Here is a 23,531-nt window from a genome sequence, read left to right on the forward strand (position 1 = left end):
AGGAGGTGGGCGACATTGTGTCAAATACTATAGATGCGAGAAGATGAGGAACGGGAATGGATGCTGGCATTTGACAGCGTGAAGGCCAGTGTAGGAACAGTTTCAGTGCAATAGTGAGTGCAAACCTAACTGAAGAGGGCTCAGGAGAGAACGGGAGCAGAGGAATTTGAGCACGAGAACAGGCAGCTCTTGTGAGGAGCTTTCTACAAGGGCACAGAAATATGGCGGTAGCTAAAACTGAGTGGGGATAGGAATTCAAGGGAAGGTTTGAGTTTTTGTTTGTTTTAAGATGGAAGAAATTACAGCATGTTTGATGTTGATGTCGAGGGGAATCATCCAGTAGAAAGAGAAAAATTGACGACCAAAAGAGAGGTGGAAGAATGGTTAGAGGGAAAATACTTGAGAGGGAAGAAGCGGTGGGATCTGGTGAAGAAGAGATGTTGGCCTTGGGTAGAAGCGTGATCAGTTCATAATAACAGGGTGAAGGGCAGAGCATATGGACATCGATGCAGGTAAGTGGATAAACGCAGCAGTGGGAGCTGGCAGGATTTTTCTTCTGATTGCTTGTATTTTCTGGATGAAGTAGGAAGCATGAGTCATCAGGTGAAAGAGATGATGAAGAGTGGAAGAGGGAGAGTGAATGAGAGACTTAAAAGTCAAATATAATATCCAGACAGCATAAAGGCTACATTTGAGGTTAGCAGTCATGAATTTATAGTGACACCAGACAAAATGGCTGGTTGTTTCTCCCGTCCTATACAGCTGACAGGGTTCGAGTTTGGTATAGGAAGAAAGCTGGATTGAATTTGCATGGTGCTATGGATTGAATGTTTGTGTTCCTCCAAAATTCATATGTTGAAGCCTAATCCCCTATGTGACGGTATTTAGAGGAGGGGCCTTTGGGAGGTTTGGATGTGGTCTTGGGGGTGGAGCCCCCATGATGAGACCGGTGCCCTTTGAGAGGATGAAGAGCTCAGAGCTCTCTTCTCTGTGAAAGATGTAAGGCTACACAAGAAGCTGACACTCTGCGATCCACGAGAGAGCTCTCACCAGAACCCAACCATGCTGGCGCCATGATCTCAGACTTCCAGCTTCCACAGAGAGAAAGAAATGTTCATTGTTTAAGCCACCCCGTCTATGGAATTTTGTTAAAATAGCCTGAATGGACTAAGACACATGGGGTTAAATCTGGCTCCTCAGACTAAGCTAATAATCAGTCATTTCTGCAAGTCCTTGCTATTAATCAAGATTCTTTCCCCTCAGCCCTCTCCCAATTCCCTCAATGGCCCACCGCTCACAGTTTGACAACCCCCAACACTTTCTTTGCTCCTGGGGATAGCAAAAATAGCTGAAGAAAGTTAAAAAAAAATGCTTACTGGGTTCAACACAAATTCGTGTATCCTAACCTTTGGGTCCTGTAACTGACGCTCATTAACCACATTTATTCAATTTTTCCTTGCCTTTTTTGTTTATTTAATAAAATTCCTCACAGTGGGTGTCCCCAAATTTCCCTAGGCTTTTTAATTCATCCTAACCACTTGGTCTGAACATTCTAATTCACTAATAAGGTCTTCTGGGTAATCTTTTCTCCACCTAAAAATCTCTTTATCTTCATCTGTCTACTCTTCTCTGAGAATCAGGTGAAAAATCCTAGGAGAGATCTTGCTGCACAGTCTTCTCACTAGCTCTGTGATCTTGCACAAGAAATTTAACATTCCTGAACCTTGGTTTCTTCAGTGGGGTATCTGTATCTCTTGGAGACTTCCTGAGGATAAAATTATTTTGAATTAAATTACTTCAGCAAGGTACATAGCACAGAGTCTGACACCTATAGGCCAACTCTTCCTGTTAAGAATTCTCAACTAATATACTAGATCCTACTCCCTCCTTTATCTCTTGGAAACTTCTTTTATTGATCATTTTCTTTGTCACTAAAATCTCAGTTTGGCTTCAAATCTCAACTACTGACTAACTGTGTGACTTTTGGCAAGGTACCTAACTTCTCGTTATCTCAGTTTTCTTGTCTGTAAAATGGAAATGAGAACAATATCTACCCTCAGACACGTGTTGTAAGGATGAAAGGCGATCATGTACGTAAGCCCTTAGTGTAGTGTCTGGCACGTGGTTAATTAATAGTGAATGAACTAATGAATCCAATAAATAATTCTTGTAGAGGTGGCGGATCTATGCTTGAATAAGTAATGGTGCCAGCCTCAAGGAACTCATAGTCTTGTTGGGAAACAGAGCAGTAAACAAAAAATTTCCCTGCACTGTGATAGGTTCTCTAACAGAGGTCTGTGGAAAGTGCTATGGGAGCAGAGGAAGGGCACACAGGCTGAGGGAATCATGGGGTCCACAAGGGACGGGTCTTTTAGACATCTGAGCCAATCCTGAAAGAGGAGTAGGGGTCTGCAAGTTGAAAAAGAAAATGGAGAGTTGCTTATTCCAGCCAAAGCTTTACATACTCTCCCCCATTGCATTTCTTTTAAATAATTTAAAAAAAATTTAATTGTGGTAAAAAATTCTTATCATAAAACGTACCACCTTAACCATTTTTAAGTGTATAGTTCATCCCCATTGCATTTTATGTTTCTGCATTATATGTGAAAGCTCTTACTGCTTCCCCAAAATGTGAATCTCTTTCACGCCTCAGTGCCCCTGGCTCTGCCTGCATTGTCTTTGCTTGCCTTGTCCATCTGGACCCTGACACGCTTCCTTGCCCCACTGCCTCCAAACAGTTAACCACTCTCTCCTCTATGCTGCCTCTGTTCTTTGTATATATTTCCATTTTGTGTGTTCACAGTACATCATTCTTATTTGTTTATATGCTTGTCTCCCTTACTACTAGACTCTGAACTCATTGACAGAAGGATCTTTATCTTCTTATTTTTGTTTTCTAGGCCTCAGAACAGTGTCTGGTACATAGTAGATGCCCAAATAAGCATTTGTGAAATTGACCTGAAGGACATTCCAGGCTGTGGGCATCACATGTGACAGGGCAGGGCCTATTTGGGGAATGTGAGAAGTCGAGTGTGTCTGGAGTGCACATTGAGTGGAAAGGAGCTGAAGGAAAAGAAGAAGAAAAAACTGTAGAGTTAGGTTTGGAGCCAGATTATGGAACGGCCTAACCCAAGAAGCTGAATTTTGCCTTATGGCCATAAAGAACTATAAGAAGTAAAACTTGAAAAAAAAAAAAAAAGCAGAATTATGAGTTGGCTATAATTTAATTTTGCTAGATAGTTTGGTGGTATTGTGTGAAACAGACTAGAGTAAGGAAGGACTGGTGGCAGGGAAACCAAAGAAACGAGAGAGAACAAGGAACTGGACTAAGATGGTAGATGTAAGAATGGCAGGAAAGGTTGGATTTTTTTTTTTTTTAGTTTGAATTGATAGGATTTGGAGCCCTCTGGATGAGGAGGAAGAAGGCATGTTGAGGGACCAAGAGAAACTGAGTAAGCTTTTAAGGTTTCTAGTTTATGATGGTGACTAGTGACATTATTTACAAAGATTTAGAATATAGGCCTAGGGCAGGTTGGGAAAGGTAGATCCATGCCAGGAGCGGAGATAAGGAAGCGAGGGAGAAGAGAATGAAGTCAGGGTTAGACATGTTAAGTTTGAGATGCCTGAAGGATACACTGTTAAGCTATAATAGGCAACCAGAAATAATAACCTGAAGTGTAGGAGAAAAGTTGGGGCCAGAAATATAGTTTTGAGAGTTGTCAGCAGATGGGCATGGAAACTAGGAGGCTAGAGGAGACTTCCCAGGGCCAGTGTGTAGAGTAAGAAGACGACCAAGGATGGAATGTTGGAGAACATCCATACAGTCCAGGAAATTAGAGGAGCAGTAACTTGTGAAGCAGATAAGGACCAGATAGAGGGGGAGGAGAAGGATCAAGAAGGTGTTGTTATGGAAACCAAAGGATGAGAAAGTTTCAAGTGGTTAACACTGTCAAACAATGCAGAATGAGCAAGCAACATAAGATTAATAACAGGCCAGTAACGCTGTCCTTCAGAGGTCATTGGTGACTTTTGTGAGAACAGGAGCTGAAGAAGCAGAGGCATAGATGGTAGGCATCTACTCTGTTTACATCTCTTTAACTTTTTTTTTAACCAATAATCATTAGAACAGTGGTTCTCAAACCAGCAGAAATGTGAGAAGTTTGCAAAAATTCCTTGCATCTTACATCTGTAAAACACTCCCTTCCTCGCCTCCTTCATGCTCTTCACAGTTGAGAACCACTACAAGAAGGGCAAGGAATGTTACTTTTTTTGCAAAAGGCATGAATTATTTTCTTCAGAAGAATCTTATATTCATTCATTTACTTACTCAAAAAATGTTAGTTAATAATAATAATTCTAGTATTTATGAAGCATTTGTAGTTTACAAAGCACAATCACACCTTAGTCAAAGATTTAAGGTCCCTCATCCTACAACCCTAGCCTAACTTTTCCAGTCTTCCCTCTCGTTACTCTCTTGCATATAGCCCTTACTCTAAGTAAATGGAACTCATCTTTCCTGTTTCTGTACCTTTATTAATGTCAATAGAGAAATCCTTCCTCCTACATCTATCTTTCAAAATTCTACACATCCTTTAAGATCTATTCACGTGTCACCCCTAAGAATGTCTCTGGAAGGGTGTGGAGTTAGGGTCGAGGCAATCCAACCACTTGGAGTGCTGGAAGTACTCAAGGTAGGAGCTCTGATGGCATTTTTCTTGTTAAAGACAGAACTTTTGAAATTAAAATTTAACGATAGTCAGAAAAGAAGAGTCAGGTGCAGCTCCCTCCCCCCTCCCCCCACCTCCACCAGGTGTGAAGCCAGGGCAGTCACTCCACTTACCTATCTAAGGAACAGGTTTACCTTCTTTTGGAAGGTATTCCTTCTTCTAACACAGTCGAATATGATTCATCCTTTCTTTGAAACTCTCTAGTGCTTTAAAAAGACCATTTCTTTTTATAGCTCGGATCACTCCTACTTTTCATTACAGACAATAGAATGTTTTACTTTTTTCCATCAAACCAGTCTGTAAGTTCCTTGAAGGTGAGCATGGGTCTCATTCCCCTATCCCCTGTTGTATTTGCGGAGGCAGACGTGAGTTCAATTCCTAGCAAATTTTTTTTTACTTTGATGAGCCCACATTTCTATTTTACCAGATTATACCAAGGACTAAATGAGAGATAATGTATGTCCCTAATGCTTAGTAAGCAGTTAGCAAATAGATTACAGTTGCTCAAAAAAATGACTTTAATTTCATTAAAAGACAATGAAAAAGCTATTTACAAAAGGCAATGGAGGAAAACACCGTAACAGATGTTGTTTGAAAGGATAACAGCGTGTGTGTTTAAGGCAGCATTTATTTATCCAGTTACTCACTCAACAAATATTTAATGAGCACCTACTATGTGCTAAGTACTGAGCAATCTCCTAGGGATCTAACTTAAATAAGATAGTCCTGGCCCTTGAAGAAATGCATAGTGGAGAAGAATAATCATTATAAGACAAAAATAATCTTAGCTAATGCAAGGTGAGAAGTAAAGATTTTGCCTCTAAAACACCGAGTTTCTCAGGAGAACAGCTTTATTTCAACTCAGTTATGGTCATTGCTGTTTCTACATTAAATCCCCTGATTTTTTTCTTCAGTTGGGTTTCATTTTGAGAACATTTAGACATTTTCTCTTAAGTTATCAAAGCACTATTGATTTGTCTTAATGAAGAAATAATTTGGAGAGATTATATAATATGTAACATGAATGTATCAAAGCGCTATGTGAAGACTTGAACAGAAATCACGTAATCCAATATAAACATGGCATCATTTTGAGGTGAGTAAACCAATAGTTACTGTATCACTCAGTTCAGTCAATGTGGTTCTTGCCAGCAGAGAGGGGAGCCAAAGAAAGATGTTGTAGGGACCACATTAATTGTAATGTATGTTATTCCTTCACTACCATTATCTTTTCCTCTAATAGAAAATTCAAGCCTTCCTAGGATTTGGCCTCTCTGTACTAACATATATTTTAAAAGCTATACACATTTCAGGAATGGCCAGAGAAAAATGTGATTCTATCACATGAGCTAGTGGATTTCTGTCAATGTGACTTTTTACATAATTACAAGATAAAAATACCATTTGGAAACTATACAGCACCAGCTCCAGGCAGAAGGCCCTGACACCTCTCACGGCGGACTTTTTCAGACTGCAAACCAAGGCTCGCCTTGCATGCCTGTCTCCTGAAGTTTGTGTAGCAGGCAATATCTGGCACACACCATCTACATTTCTTATTTTCTTCCAAAATGCAAATATATTTTCTCCTTGCTTGTGGAAAAAAAGGTTCTTCTTAGATTCTGGTTTAGGTTCTGATTCTCCAACATGTATTTCTTACTGATTGTTGATTCTAAAATGCAACCCTAGTACTTTTTACGTATTCATGATAATAAATGTCAAAATTATGACCCACTTGGAGTGACATAAATCCTTGACTTCAGCTTTGTCTTCTTCTTGGCAGACATTGAATCCAATAGTGAACATTTGCCTCAAGCTGCTCTCACAACCAAATTGGCAAACCACAATTACTTAAAATGTCATTTTTAATTCCCAAATATTGTCACAAGATTTCTTTAATAATGAGAATGACTAATTTTAAATAGTGCATTCTGTACTGATGTGTCCTGTTACAAGAAAACCTGAAATAATAATATAAAACATTCAAAACAGATGAGATAGATAAAACAGGTACTTTTGCAAAAGATTTCACAACAGATTCCCTTGAAATAATGAATTTAGATAATTGCTAAATGCTACACAAATTTTATTTACAGATAAATGTTTGCAGCAATGCATCTATTATATGAAGCACTGTCCCTCTGTAGAGCATTTACAGAAAAGAGGACATCAGGCTGCTCTGGAGTATGTTCTACCAGGAAACACAACTGTTAGTGAAATAATGGATGAAAATTTTTTCTTTTCTTTTCTTTTTTGTTTTTTGGTGAGGAAGATTGGCCCTGAGCTAACATCTGTTGCCAATCTTCCTCTTTTTGCTTGAGGAAGATTGTTGCTGAGCTAACATCTGTGCCAATCTTCCTCTACTTTATGTAGGATGCCACCACAGCATGGCTTGAGGAGTGGCGCTAGGCCCATGCCTGGGATCTGAAAATGCGAACCCTGGGCTGTTGCAGAGGAGTGCACGAACTTAACCACTATGCCACTGGGCCGGCCCCTGGATGAACACACTTTTAAATAACCATGTTCATCTGTAAGGCTCTGGAACTAATATTTGTTTCAATCATGAAGGCTGACGATAAATACAGCTGTTTGGAAATTGCCTGTAATAGCTCTTGGGAAGACAGAAAATAAAACAAAGGCAGTATAATAGAGTTAGTAAGGGCACAAACTTAGGAATCAGGCTAGATGAGTTCCAATTCTGGTTACGAGGCTTATTATAAGACTTTGTGAAATTAACTCCTCAAGTCTCAATTTCCTCATTGATGAAGAAAGAAATAATACCTATGCCACAGGATTGTTTGTGTGAGGATTAAATGCGATAGTGTATGTGTATAGCAATGTATCAGGGATTTAGTGGCACCAAATGCTCAAAGAATAACTATCAGCATTATCTAGATGAAACACATTAGTTTAAAAATGCCTACCATTCATTCACTCGTTCACACGTTCACCAAAAAGTTCTTGAACTTTAGTGTTAACATGAACTGTGCTAGAGGCTGAGGACACGAAGACAAATACAGACTCAATAACTCTCAGTGAGAGGAGAGAGACAGGCAAATAAATAATTATAGGGCAGTAAACGTTATAACAGGGTGGTCCAGGATGCATGGAAACACAGAGGAAAGAGCAAGAACTGCATCATAGTAGAAAGGGGCTGTTTTCAAGGGAAATTAATGCTCTAACTGCTTTCAAAATAGGCTGAAATTCCTTGCTTTGCACCTGGTAGGAATTTGGTGGCAAACAGCTTTCCTGACTACTCTGTCTTATAGAATTAAGTTACTCTCCTGTTACATGTTCCTTTCTTTGGATTAAAAAAAATAACTGCTGTTATTCTCCTTTTGAGAATCAGAGTATGCTGAGAAAGAGCAGGGTGTGATCTGTGGTCCTCCTGCTTACAGAGAGGTACCCTGCAATGTAATGTAGGACAAGAGTCACAGCTGTCAACCTTCGCAAACATAGTAACAACTATGTAAATATGAGTACAAAGTGGCCAGAAACATAATGAAAGAGATATGGCTTCCTTCATTCTGATGGGGTTGCTAAAGCCTTTGGTGTTGGAGTCACAGGAAACCAATGCTGCCTTTTCATCTTTGCTCCCACCTTCACTAGAACTCAAGGAGTCTGCTTGCCCATCGTTCACTCAGCGAGTGCCAAGCTCGCTGTAGAAACAACCAGTTGAGTTCAGCACCTCATGCCTTTAAAAACTGCCAGGACTCCTTAGCAGTACCTGATGGCTCTAGCTTTTGCTATTCTGTTGTAAAAGCTACGCTGGGAGCAAAATGCCCTGAAAGTATTTGCTCCTGATTTAGCTTTTCTAAAAACAGAACTCAAAGTTCAAGGCCCTCAGCTGGGAAAAGAGCTGCTGTCAGGCGCTCTCCCGACCGCCCAGCGGCCACTCCTTCAGCAGCACCGACCGGGCTCCCAACATTGTTTTCTCCTGACAAGGCCAAGGGCCTGCAGAATTTCTAATATCACAGCCATTTCAGAAGCTGCCCAGCTGCCTGGGAAGGTTCTGGGAGTGACTGGCAGTTAAGGAGATGACTTTGAGATGCAGCTCTAAACAAAAAGGAGATAATGTGAACTGTTATTACCAGATTGAGTGTGAAGTTAAATGTTAGATAAAGTGAAGTCTTCTGTCTTGTTTGGTCCTGTTTTCTCCTTTCCTTCTACTATTGACTATTTTTGCCATGGATAAATGGCTATAAAAAATAAAGAAAAAAACGTAAATGAACTTGACTCCATTAAAGGCAATGTGATTTACCCGTTTACTCTCTGAGAGAACATTTTTCTATTCATCCCCACAATGTTACATACCTTGTGTTCAAAGATAGCTAGTTGCATAAGATTCAAAGTGTATGTTAACTTCAGGTAAAATTATGCTAGAATAAATAAATAAGAAAATTATCTAAATTAAGACTTGCCTTTCACTTACTGAAATGCAATGTCTCTGAGTTATTGTACATTACACATGAAAGAAGGAAATCCGTTTATGCATGGAAATATATAGTCATTCCTGCCTCTATTAAACGCTTTTAAAAAATCAATGTCGGGCCAGCCCGGTGGTGCAGCGGTTAAGTGCGCACGTTCTGCTTTGTCTGGCTGGGGTTTGCCGGTTCGGATCCTGGGTGCGGACACGGCACCACTTAGCAGGCCATGCTGTGGCAGCCGTCCCACATAAAAAGTAGAGGAGGATGGGCATGGATGTTAGCTCAGGGCCAGTCTTCCTCAGCAAAAAGAGGAGGATTGGTGGCAGATGTTAACTCAGGGCTAATCTTCCTCAAAAAAAGTCATTTAAGTATATTTCCTATCTTCCATAAACTTTTAAATACATAATGCAAATAAATACAAAAGCGATACCCTTTATTTTTAATGCTTTACTATGTGACCACTGTTCAGACCCTCAATTTGATTTCTGTATCATTCCTTTCCTGTTTACTAGTTGTAACTGAGCCAGTTACTATTTATTCCTGGATATATCTAAGATATTGTAAACAGATAAACAGACCATTTTATATTCCTGTTACTTCAGTTAAAACTGAAGAAAGTACTTTTGAGTGTACAGACAAATTTTTTATTTTTATTTTTTTAAAGATTTTATTTTTCCTTCCAAAGCCCCCCGGTAGATAGTTGTGTATTTTCAGTTGTGGGTCCCTCTTGCTGTGGCATGTGGGACGCCGCCTCAGCATGGCCTGATGAGTGGGGCCATGTCCGTGCCCAGGATTCGAACTGGTGAAACCCTGGACTACCACAGTGGAGCGCGAGAACCCAACCACTCAGCCACGGGGCTGGCCCCTGTACAGACAAATTTTATAACGGGAAAACTTTTTGGTATAATTTTGAGCACTGTATTTTGCTTAGAAGAATTTGGTTATATCATACACCATTACCTTTTTGTTGAGGAAAGCCTCCTGTATTCCCAGTCCACTCAGGCACCACCCACCTAGGCACCAAGCCAAGAACTGAGGTCGTCCCACCTCGTTTTTCCTTTGGAGAAAGAACACTTATTGACTCCATCTATCTTAGATCTCTCATTTGAACTGATGTCACTAGTTCCTTCTATAATCTGTCATGGTACCCTTTTCTCATAACACTTGTTGCAGTTTTTAATTATGTATTTACTTGGGTAAATTTATTTATGGTCTATTTCCATAGGGTTAGGGACTCTGTTTTATTGTATAGACAGTGATTAGGATAGGCCTGCCACATGGTAGGCACCGAGGAAATTTATGTTGAGTTTTTAAAAATGGAAGAACTATAGTCACTTAACAAATATTCCTTAATGACTGACCGTCTTGTGGCCTCCAGTGTAATCTCTTTATGACTTTTCGCTTCACTGCTATCTCTATAGTACACTGTGAAGCCCTAGAAGGTAGGAGCCACATCTTTTCATCTTTGTATCCCCAAAACCTAGGACCGTGGCTGACCCATTTCAGGGACTCACTCAATTTTTGTTGAATGAGTGAATGAATGTGGCTCTCAACAAGCAACAATCATGAAATGATTTTATGTTTTGATGAACCTCCTAAGATGCTGATACTATTTCTTTTATAAGTTTTTAGTATCTTAGCACCACAGCATTGCAATACTAAGGTACTAGCAATAGAAAAAAACAAAAGAAAAGAACAAATCCATAGAAAATGCAAATGGTCAAGCAGAGCAAATTATTCTTAACCTTTCCAGTGCAAGACTGGTCCCTACATGGGTACAAGACCATTTCCTACACTTAGAGCTTCACCCGGTCAAGTTTTATTATTTGTAATAAAAGTTCTTTATTCTAACCCTGTAGGAGACATTCCCCACCCATAAATGCCTCTCACTGGCAGCAAAAATATTTTGTACATTAATCAATCTGAAATTCCTTTTCCTCACTTTCATTCAATTATATCTAACTATGACTCTTTGTTCTAAGGAAGTAAATTATTTTTTGCCACGCCCTATGTCCCCTTACACCTTTTGAGTATCTGTAGAAAGCTGTATTCTCTTTCAGAGGTTTCCTAGTTGATCTAAGAATATTTATCTTCTTTTATATTTAGTCATTAGTATTTCTCTTTTCTTGATTATACTGTTGGTCTATCTGGAATACTCCAGTTACTTCCATCTTTCTTGTACTAAGATTCCTTAAGATAAATGCGGTTCTTTGAATTCAAACTTTACATGGCTATTTATTAGTAAGCAGGGTCTTACTTAAAACTCAATGCCATAAATTTTTTTTTTTTGATCTAGGTTCTTTAAAAATTATTTTTGGCTCTAATATATATGTCTGATTATTTCTGCCTTTGTTTTCATCAAACTAGGTCACAGTGTGGAATTAAGTTCTCTGGGTCTTTGTAGGTCTTTTTTTTTTTTCTAAAGATTGCACCTGAGTCAATATCTGTTGCCAATCTTCTTTTTTTTTTCCCCTTCTTCTTCTCCCCAAAGCCCCCCAGTACATAGCTGTATACTCTAGTTGTAGGTCCTTCTGGTTGTGCTATGTGGGACGCCGTCTCAGCATGGCCTGATGAGTAGCGCTAGGTGCAGACCTAGAATCCAAACCAGGCGAACCCTGGGCCCCGGAAGCGGAGCACGAGAACTTAACCACTTGGCCACAGGGCCGCCCCAGCCCCTGTTGTAGATCTTTAGATCAAAGTCTTGTGAAGTCAGACAAACCTGGGTTCAAATCCAAGCCCTGCCCCAGCCAGGTGTGTGAACTTGGGCAAATTATATAATCAATGTAAGCCTCAGTGTCCTCCTTTGTAAAATACAAAAGACACCTGATAACTCATAAAGATTGCTAAATGAGATAACATATGTAAGCTGCCCGGCAGTGTCTGGACCACAGCAGCCACTCAACAAAATCCTGGTCCTCCTCTTTATGCCCATCTAATTTTGTCCAGACTTTCTGAGGCTTTCAATATTTTATAATTATTTGCTTGATTATTTACTGCTTGTCTTCATCAAATGCAGAATGGCATATTATTTATTTATTAAGTGAATTACACATTCTGTTTTGGAGACCTTTTAGAGAATTTCATGATCTCTTCCCTTCTCTTCCCAAGTTTGACTTTTATTATTCATCAGTTCATAAAATTTCTCCTTTTTGGGGTGAATTGTAATATATGTCATTTGATCTTTTTAAAAGAAGTCCTAGTATGACCATTATGTTATAATATACGTATTTTCTCTTTTTCACTTCTTAACCCTCTGGTTTTATATCCTAGATTTTTTTTAAAAGCTGACATTAAAGTTTCCCAACTATTATTGCTAAGTCGCTGGTTCTATTTAAAGTTTGCTTTTCAGAAACAGTTACTTCATATTGATTCTATGCTGCAATCATTCACAGTTGCTTTCAATATAAAACAAAGATGTCTATGTTGTTTATATGACATAAAATGAACTCGTGTGGGTTTGCTAAAACTACAACTTGAAAGAAAAAGTCCATTAAGCTACAACTGGAAGAAATGTCAGTGACCCTTGGGAAAAATCCTTTTCTGAGATGAACTGGAACACAGGCACAAGGATGAAAAACGGAAGGTTCTTATGGGTTCCTACATGTGTCATTGTGGTAAGGTATTCTGGATTTAAGTAATTTAAAGATTTTACTCCTCAGGCAATTTGAAGGGAAAGAATAACAATCCTAGAGGTAGAATGAAATAATTGTTACACAGAGGTGCAAGCAAACAGAGGAACACAGACCCTTCTCAGGGGCATCCTAAGAAGGTGATAGCTGAGTAGCCTGGGAGGATGGAAAGCTAGTCTATGGCAAGAGTCACCCACTCAAGGCACTTGTATCTCCATCAGTTGAGCAGTTTTCACCTAAGCTGGAAAGAGGAAGGGAAAAAAGCCGGAGGATTAGGAAGATTTGGGTGGATGATAGAACTCTTTCTTCACAAAGATAGCTGGCTAGTTAGGGTAACAGTAACCAAGTAACTAGACAGTATCTTGGTAAACACTTGGTTTGGGTTATAGGGCAGAGGAACCAAGTTTATTTTTGTTCGCTCTGTACTAAAAGGCAATTGACTGCATTTATTTTGGCCCACCAGGGAGGAAGAAAGGGCACATCAGTTTTTCAGGAGGTTGTTTACTTTGACAGGGATGAATTCTGCTTTCCTTTCTGTTTGCTGATTTTCCTTTAAATATGGAGAGAGACTATGCAATAGTTAAAAATGTCTTGACATAAAAGTCAATAAATTTATTGTAAAGGAACTAACTGGCTGTTTCCTAAAAAGACAGCTAATTCTGTTCTACAAAGCATTTTCCTCAAAAATCTGTCTCAAACCACGCGTTCTAATAAAATAAGGGAAATTGTCTGTAGAAAATTTCATGTCATGGAAAAGCTGTTAATATTCCACACTCAATCAATATCCCATCCTTTAACATTTAACAATCTTTGGGTGTAAAAAGGAGACGGGAAGGGAAAATAGAACTGGATTCAATGATCACTTAAATCCAACACAATAACATATCTATAGTAGTTTAACGCTGTGTTCTGAAATATGTAAATATGGAAGTAAAAGTAAATTGTCAATGTAGTGGTAAACTAATTTTATTATAAATCCCAGTTGCATTATAATAATTCACTTCAAACTATGAGATATTTATGGTAAATAAATCTGTACACTATGAATAAGAGGGAGTTCTCTGAATGGAATTGCTAGGTATTTATTTTGAAACTGCTGTAGGAAAAATAGATATCTTAGGGTTCTGTTAGAAATTTTCCTGGAGAAAAGCAGCAGTTCTAAGTTAAACATTGTTAAGTGGGAGAAGATAATTGACATGAGTGCTTACCAGCATTTCTATCTATCCTTGTGCCAGGAAAACATGTCTAGCCAGAGTTTTAGTGATCCTTCAGGATCTTCTGTCAGAGATATGGCTAATTCAGTGAGTAGATTGAGTTATAGATGATTATTAGCTCAAAATCTTTCATCTGAGGATGAAAGTGAGCAGAGCTCATGCTAGAAGCAGGAATGGTATATGTGGTGGTTCTCAAATGCTGGCCAGCAGACCAAAAGGCTGACTCAGAATCACCAATGATGCTCTAAAAAATTACAGATTTCTGTCCCCATCGCTGTTGAAGATTCCAATTCAGAAGATGGGGGACAGGGCTCTGAGAGTTCATATTTTCAGTAAGTGCTCCCAAGTGATTCTGATCCACATGCGGATTGGGAACCAGCGATAGAGAGGAGAAGTACTTGAGATCAGAAGGGAGATGTAAAGTTGGAGGCACGACTTTGTTCAAAAGAGACAAATCATTCCACTTTGGTTTGTAGTCTATCTGACTTCCTGATAACAAACAATGATCTAGTAGCTTGAAATTGGCCATGGTGGGAAGAGTTAAACCACAGAATTGGCCAATGCTACGAATCAGGGGTTTTTTTCTCCCTAGAAAACCAGTGTGCCACTATCTATTAGAGTTATTCTCACATTTTTAGTATGCCTGACATGGGAAAATCTACGTAGGTTATAGGATACCAAGGGCACATAAGCGACTTTAGATTCAAATGAATTACTATAAAAGAGCCTTCTCTTTTAGAATAGAGAAATAGTATTCCTCAAAGTACTTCAGTACACGGCGATAATTATATTTTCCGTTTTACATCTGGACCTTAGCAACCAGCCACTTTGAGCCTCCATTTCTGCTCTCAGCCCTAGATTCAGCTGGAGAGATTCATATTGTCCCTTCTGTTTACAGACCTTAAATGCACTGTCCTTTTAAAAAAATTTTTCTGAGTTGTAGAAACAAATTCAGTTTCAATGATCTCCACTAGACTTGAAAAAACAAACAACATCTCTGGAATCCTCAGAAGTGATTTCTTGGCTATGGAAATGTGTAGTTGATTGTTTGGGTCCCAAAGTAGGCCCTGGTTATGGTTGAAAAAAAGAGGAAGTGAGAACAGAGATGATTTAATCGCTTATAGGGATAAATCTATTGGCTGGTAGATTTTGTTCAGGGCCTTGTTTATTCAGGTTTGATGAATTTATGATCATCAACTAAAAGGGTACACATAAGGACCACAGCATTTAGTATAGTGTTTATCAGGAGGGTAGGAGGGAAAAAATAGCCTGGAACATCAATGGGGCCAATAGGTCTTTGGCTTATTTGGCAGGGAGCTTACTACCTAACTGTGAATTGAGTCCCAAGACTAATGTCACGGATATTTGCTGAATGAATTCATGTGCCCAGGTAAATATCCCATTAAATGTACAGTAGATTCTGTGAGGAAGAATAACACCAATTCATTTCATTTTCTAGATCAACTCATTAAAGGCAACAAAGGCAATCATTGATCAGAAAGTAGGACAAATTTTGTGTTTTAACGCTTTTAAAGGAAAAAATAAAAACAGCCACCAAAGCAGTATCGAAGACATCTCTTCAAGGAAGTCTCGCTTTAATTGCCTTCACCCCGCTCCCACACTCTCCCTAAGGCCCTCGGCATATCTCTTTCATTACACTTTCCTCATATGGTGTGGATAATATTAGTACCTACATCAAAGCACTTTCGTGACAGTTAAATGAATTAATACATATACAGCCCTTTGAACAGTGAACAGAAAATAATAGGCACCCAATAAATGTCAGCTATTACTATTATATCATCGCAATCACCACAGTGTATTGAAATGATCTGTTATTGTAAATCTCTCCCCATCCAGAATGTAAGCTCTTTTGGGAAAGACCTTTTCATCTTTACAGACCTAGTGCTTACCATAGTGCCTGGCACGGAGGAGATCCTCAATAAATGTGTCCTGAGCTAAATTGAGCTATAATTTATATACTTCTAGTAAGTGTTGTCTGGGCTGCTGTTTCAGGTTTTCAAAGATTCCAACTCCTGAAAAAATATAAACTAGGAAATAAGGGAGAGGAGGGCTTTCCTATATCATCGCTGGCAGTCCAACAGACTGTAGATTGCCCAGGCTTAGTTACTATCATATTTGTGGTTATTTCACTGCTAGAAATATAAGGTTTATTACTTCCTTGATATACAGGTGTAGGCACTAGCACTTGGAAGTGAGGAACAAATACTACAGAAGGAATCTTCTAGGGTGTGTCTTTCCAAGTGAAGTCTTCATATAGAAACAGCTACTATACAATAGCAATATTGTCCAGTGTGCTCCATACAACACTGGTCCCACAGATGCTCTGTAAGAAAAGCATTCTCTGGTTAAATTTGAGAGACACACCTCAAAGCTCTATAGGAGGTTTGTAACGAACACTGGCATATTAAAGGCTCTGAGAAATCCTGAAGTAAAGAAACCTTTGATTAATTCGCCATTTCCTAAATTTGAAGGCCATAGGAAAATTTCCCCTTATATAGTTCTTTTTTACTATTATCATTATTATTTTGTTGAGGTCACAATAGTTTATAACACTGTGAAATTTCAGGTGTACATTATTATTTCTTGGTCACCATATATATATGCCCCTTTACCCCTATTCCCATCTCCCAACCCCCTTCGCCTCTGGTAACCACTAATCTGTGCTCTTTGTCCATGTGTTTGTTTATCTTCCACATATGAGTGAAATTATGTGGTGTTTCTCTTTCTCTGACTGGTTTATTTTGCTTAACATAATACCCTAGAGGTCCATGCATGTTGTTTCAAATGAGATGATTTTGTTGTTTTTTCTTTTTTAAAGATTAAAAAAATTTTTTTTCTTTTTCTCCCCAAAGCCCCCCAGTACATAGTTGTATATTCTTCGTTGTGGGTCCTTCTAGTTGTGGCATGTGGGATGCCGCCTCAGCGTGGCTTGATGAGCAGTGCCATGTCCGCGTCCAGGATTCGAACCAACGAAACACTTGGCCGCTTGCAGCAGCGTGCGCAAACTCAACCACTCGGCCACGGGGCCAGCCCCTGATTTTGTTTTTTTTTTCTTAATAGCTGAGTAGTATTCCATTGTACCTATGCACCACATCTTCTTTATCCATTCATCAGTTGATGGGCACTTGGGTTGCTTCCATGTCTTGGCTATTGTGATTAATGCTACAATGAACATGCCCTTATATAATTCTTATCAACATCTCACGGAATTAGTGTTCCATGGATCTAACTTTGGAAAATGCTGTACTATAGAAACATATTTATCCAGACTTCCTTCTTTTCCTTAGTAAATCTCTACGTAATTCAATAAAAAATTCTAAGACTATATGCACACAAATAGAGATGTAAACCTTGGTTAATTTGAATACTCAGGGGATAGTAGGGCATTCTGGCTAACTATTTCTTAAAAATTAACTGTAGAGGAGGTGCTTATTGAAAAGCATTCTGCAGCATTCTCAAACTTTAATATGATATAATCATCTGGGAATTTTGTTAAAGTGCGTATTTGATTCATTAGATCTGGGGTGGAATATAGGTTCTGCATTTTCTAATCAGAAACTGGCTGATGCCAATGGGGCTGGTCTGTGGACCACACACTGAGTAGCAGGTTACTTTTCTGCCTTGGTAAGCACAGTGGAATAAATATAATAAAACTGTTATTTTGAATAACATTGTACATGTTGTTTATGGAACCACATACTGAAATAGTTTAAATTTTTAAAAATATCAACTTGTTTTCTTTATACCACCTTCTCATAAAAATAAAGTAGGAACTCACGGGGAGAAAAGTTGTAGCTATAGCAATATCTCTGTCAGCATCCAGCAGGCAATCTGGTACACTGTAGGTACTTAATAAATGTTAAGTACATTAACTTATTTGTCCTAAATTTTATTGTCTGAGTAAATAACTCTAGAGGTGACATAGGGACACATCTGCTAAGGAGGGAGTTAATGATAAGAAAATATTACTAAACAATAATGAAAATGTTGCCAAACGTATTACCAATCAAACAATATATTTTCAAGAGTATTTAAGTAGAGAGAAGAATTCAACATGCTAATACGTGTTGGGATCTACCCCTGGCTCAGAGAAGGGAAGAACCAGGGTAATATTCTGAAAGAAGGTGCCAGTAAGGAAATCCATACTAGGAAAGTTGACACAGGCGTCTCTGCCCCAAACATACGCTGGAATAGTCATAAAGTGAATAGAGATGCCTTCCTTGGGCATCTACTCAGTGGATCAAGGGGCTGTCTGGAGAAGAAAAGAAGGAAATACAGGTCTTCCCTACTAATCCATCCATCTCCTAAAAATTAAGCTAAAAGGACTAATCAGTTATTTTCATAATTCCTCTACTTGGTGCATTAAGTACCATGTAAATATTTGTTAACTAGGAGTGATTAGCAATATGACTTAGTAGTTTCTAGCTCCAAGTCTTTCGGTTGCCCAGATGCAGATGAATCCCATGACGACTTAAGGGGTTGAGGAACTCATCCAGACAAATATGTTACAATTACCTTATAATGTTTCAGGTTTTTTGGAATGTCTTAATGCGGTCTTGATGGAGTTTTCATTGAAATGGCTTTGAGAACTTTGATCTTCTGATACTTGGATATTGCCTATAAATATCAATTTGGTAGGGCCCGGGCAATTATATTTAATGAGACTTATTGACTAATTACCAACTTATTGTAGGTAGTTCAATCCACTCCATCTCACTGACCAAGATGTCCAAGATGGGGGCACCTCCAGCCAATCACTCATCCTCTCTACTGCTCTCATCCCCATATTTCTTTATGGTCCTCCCACTCTTTCTTGTCTCTATAACCATTCTGAAATTTTTTTCAGTTCTCAAAATAGGCTATATTTTTTCTGCCTTCTGTTCCTTTTTGGCACAGCTTGTTCTCTCCACTGGGAATACCTCTAGCCGTGTTATATTGATTCCTATTAATCTTCAAGTCTCAGATCTTAAGTCAAAACTCAGAACGCTCAACTCTTGTTAACTGCCCCTCCTATGTGCTCCCCTCCACACTCTCTAACACAATATTGATCATACTTGTGTGATCCAACACAAGCACACACACCACTAGTTGCCACTCTCTCTATATAAATATACACACACACATAAATATATATATTTATACACACACATATAAGCTCTGTGAAAAGACAGTATCTCTCTTGCTCACAGTTATAATTCCCAGGAAATAGCACACCGATCGAACTGTAGTGTTTAATAAGAATTTGTTGAATGTTGTCTCCTCAGGCAAGGGAAACAAAAGAAAAATTAAACAAAAATTTAAAAAATTAAACATCAAATTAAAAACCTTCTGCATGGTAAAGGAAACCATCAACAAAATGAAAAGACAACCTACCAAATGGGAGAAGATATTTGAAAATCATATATCTGATAAGAGGTTAATATCCAAAATATATAAAGAACTCATAAAACTCAGCAACAACAAAAAACAAAGAACCCAATCAAAAAATGGGCAGAGGATATGAACAGATATTTTTCCAAAGAGATATACAGACGTCCAAGAGGTGGCTAGCCTGGTGGCACAGCAGTTAAGTTCGCATGTTCCGCTTCAGCGGCCTGAGGTTCACTGACTGGTTCAGATCCCAGGTGTGGACCTATGTACCACTTGGCAAGCCATGCTGTGGCAGGCATCCCACATATAAAGTAGAAGAAGATGGGCATGGATGTTAGCTCAGGGCCAGTCTTCCCCAGCAAAAAAGAGGAGGATTGGCAGCAGATGTTAGCTCACGGCTAGTCTTCCTCAAAAACACAAAAAACAAAAAAACAGATGGCCAATAGGCACATGAAAAGATGTTTAACAGCACTAATTATTAGGGAAATGCAAATCAAAACTACAATGAGATATCACCTTATGCCTGTCAGAATGGCCGTTATTAAAAAAACAAGAAATCACAAGTGTCAGAGAGGATGTGGAGAACAAGAAACCCTCATAAACTGCAAGTGGGAGTGCACACTGGTGCAGCCACTATGGAAAACAATATGAAGATCCCTCAAAAAATTAAAAGCAGAAATATCATATAATCGAGCTATTCCACCTCTGAGTATTTAGTCAAAGAACACAAAAACACTAATTCGAAAAGATACATGCACCCCTATGTTCATTGTGGCTTTATTCACAATAGCCAAGACTTGGAAGCCACCTAAGTGCCCATCAATGGGGATGAATGGATAAAGAAGATGTAGTATATAAATACAATGGAATACTACTCAGCCATAAAAAAGACGAAATCTCGCCATTAGTGACAACATGGATGGGCTATGCTAAGTGAAATAAAGCAGATGGAGAAAGATAATTACTGAATGACTTCACTCATGTGTGGAAGATAAAGAAACAAACAGATAGTATGGAGAACAGGTTGTGGTTATCAGAGGGGAAGGTGACATGGAGACGGTGAAAGTGGTAAAGGGGCATGTGTACAGTGACAGACGGCAACTATACTTTTGGTGGTGAACGTGATGCTGTCTACACAGAAGTCAAAATATACCAATGTACACCTGAAATTTATATAATGTTATAAACCAATAAGACCTCAATAAAAAAAAATTTTGATGTAAAAAAAAGGAATTTGTTGAATGAAAGAATAAGCTTTAAAGAGTCCTAATTTTGTTAAAGTCCAGAGTCTATTGACTGTGGAAGAACTTTCAAACATTTTTATAGGCTAAAAAATAATAAAAAGTTATATGTCTTATTAATTTTAGCTGTGTTCTCATATTTTGCTTATGTTTTCATAAAACTGGTAGTTTGGGGACCAAAACCTATAAAAGCTCTTCTGTGAAAGTCTATGAAAGAGCTATGTAAGTAATGACCACTACCAAGGAGTCACGTTTTTTCTTTTTTTTTTTTTTTTTTTTTTTTTTTTTTTTTTTTTTTTTTTTTTTAAAGATTTTTTTTATTTTTTCCTTTTTCTCCCCAAAGCCCCCCGGTACATAGTTGTGTATTCTTCGTTGTGGGTTCTTCTAGTTGTGGCATGTGGGACGCTGCCTCAGCGTGGTTTGATGAGCAGTGCCATGTCCGCGCCCAGGATTCGAACCAACGAAACACTGGGCTGCCTGCAGCGGAGCGCGCGAACTTAACCACTCGGCCACGGGGCCAGCCCCACACGTTTTTTCTTTTGAGGAAGATTAGCCCTGAGCTAACACCTGCTGCCAATCCTCCTCTTTTTGCTGAGGAAGACTGGCCCTGAGCTAACATCCGTGCCCATCTTCCTCTACTTTATACGTAGGACGCCTACCACAGCATGGCTTGGCAAGCGGTGCCATGTCCGCACCTGGGATCCGAACAGGCGAACCCTGGGCCGCCGAAGCAGAGTGTGCAAACTTAACCAGTGGATCACGGGGCTGGCCCCAAGGAGTCACTTTTCAATGTCCTCTTTCATGCTCTTCTTATAAAACTCTAAAACCATGAGCTTTCTAGGATTTAAAAGGCTAGCACTGGCAACCTTTTCATATTTTCTAAGAATATGAGCCATAGCTTGAACATGGAACAATAAAAGAAATAAAATAAAACAAAACCAAAATTTAAAAAAGGTATTTATTATGGCTCCAAATCTGCTAATAAACTTTTTATTTTTCTCTTTTTATTGGTGTGGCTTAGGCATAAAATTTTATCTGTTTTAATCCTTTATACATTTACTCATCTTATGATTTTACAAACCGAACAGCTTAAAATTTAATTGGTAAAGTAAAATACAATGAATAACACACAATGCCCTCAAATTAACCTGAACTGTACACCAGCAAAATATATTGGAAACTTGAACATTTCCTAATTAAATCACTGCAATGGCTCCTGCTGCCCTAGGGAATAAATGCCAACACTTTTAGGCTAGCATACCAGGCCCTCTAAAATCTAGACCCAATCAGTCTTTCAAAGTTCTCTTTCAGAATCCTCTTTTGTCTTCTACTCATTACTCTAATAAAAATGACTAGCTGTTTGCTATACCAGCACATAGCAGATGCTCAAATATTAGTTAAATGTTAGAAACCGGGTTTGCTTTAACCAATGTAACATTCGGGAGGCTTTCCTTTCGAACACTGTTTCTCAAATTTTAGCTGGCATCAGAACCAGCCGGAGGGCTTGTTAAAACTCAGATTTCTGGGTCCCACTCACAGAATTTCTGGTTCAGATGGTTTGGGTTGGGGTCTGAGAATCTGCATTTCTAACGTGTTTCCCAGGTGATGCCGAGGCTGCTGGTCCAGGGACAACACTCTGACAACCACTAGTTTGCTTGTTAACTTCAACTGAAGTTAAACGCTAAAACTACAAGTTCCGTAGGAATTGAGCTGCCTTTGTATAACACAAGAAGGAGCCTTTAAAAACTAAGTCAGATCCAGCCACTCCTCTGCTCAAAAACCCGTACTAGCTCATCATTTCCCTCCAAGCAGAAGCCGACATGCTTACAGCAGCTTACAGGTCCACGTTATCCGCCTCGCCTCTCTAGTCTCAGCTCTCGCTATCCCGACCCCTATTCCAGGGCAGCCGCACTGACTCTGTGTTTTTCCTTTGACACGTTAGGCGCCCTTCTGTCTTAGGGCATTGCTGTAGGTATTCCATCTGCCTAGAAAGCTATTGTCCAGCTAAATATTTGGCCAACTTCCTTGCTGTCCTCAAATCTTTGCTCAAATCTCACCTTCCCAGTGATGAGGCCTACCCTCATCCCCCTATTCAATACCGCAGCTTGTCACCCCAAATCCTTAGCACCTCGGATCCCTCTTGTTTTATTTTCTTCTTCTTTGGTGAGTATAGCACTTATTACCTTCTAAAAATCCTACGTACTTCACTTACTCATTATATTTATTGTCTGTCTGCTCTGCTAGAATATAAACTCCTTGAGGGCAGGGATTTTTGTTTGGTTCCCTGATGCATCCTAAGCCTTTGGCACATAATAGTCCCTCAACATATACCCATGAATGAAGGAAGGAAGCAACGAATGAATATATTAGGTATATTGTACAACATACTGTTTCAGGTCAATGCTATGTAATGCTATGAATAGTATCTTTCTGAAAATGTTACCTCTTGTCCTACAAGATAGTTGACTTATCCAAGTTACTCAGCAACAACTGAGTAACAGTTGCTTGGTAGTTCACACATTCTCATTTTTAGATATACCTACTAGTGATCTGAGGATATGGAATACATCCATACACACATCTGTCCATTTAAATATATCGTGTACAAAATGGTGTTAGGGCTGAATATGTTCTAGATGGAAGCAGTTTTATAAACAGACCCTCTAGTCAACACATGGAGTTAAGGAGCCTCTATTTTACTCCTTAAATTACTGTGGATTTTAAAGAAGTACTTATTTTTGACTAAGGTATTTTTTAGTCAATAAAGAGTAGAAACTCTATAGTATTATTTCCCACCTTCTATTTTAGAGGACAACAGTTATTATAATAGCAGTTTTCATTTCTTGAGGGCTTACTGTATGACAGGCAACATACGAAACACTTCACCAACTTTGTCTTCCAC

At 38.9% G+C, this 23,531-nt stretch overlaps 1 protein-coding gene across 4 annotated transcripts in view; it reads right to left on the minus strand.

The window, feature by feature from the left end:
- Positions 1–23,531, minus strand: part of NTN4 (netrin 4) — a 111,392-nt gene that overhangs the window by 18,745 nt on the left and 69,116 nt on the right. The gene's annotated exons all lie outside the window — the stretch shown is intronic.

Source organism: Equus asinus, chromosome 4 (genome assembly GCF_041296235.1).
Source record: "Equus asinus isolate D_3611 breed Donkey chromosome 4, EquAss-T2T_v2, whole genome shotgun sequence".
In the NCBI taxonomy this organism is placed as follows: domain Eukaryota; kingdom Metazoa; phylum Chordata; class Mammalia; order Perissodactyla; family Equidae; genus Equus; species Equus asinus.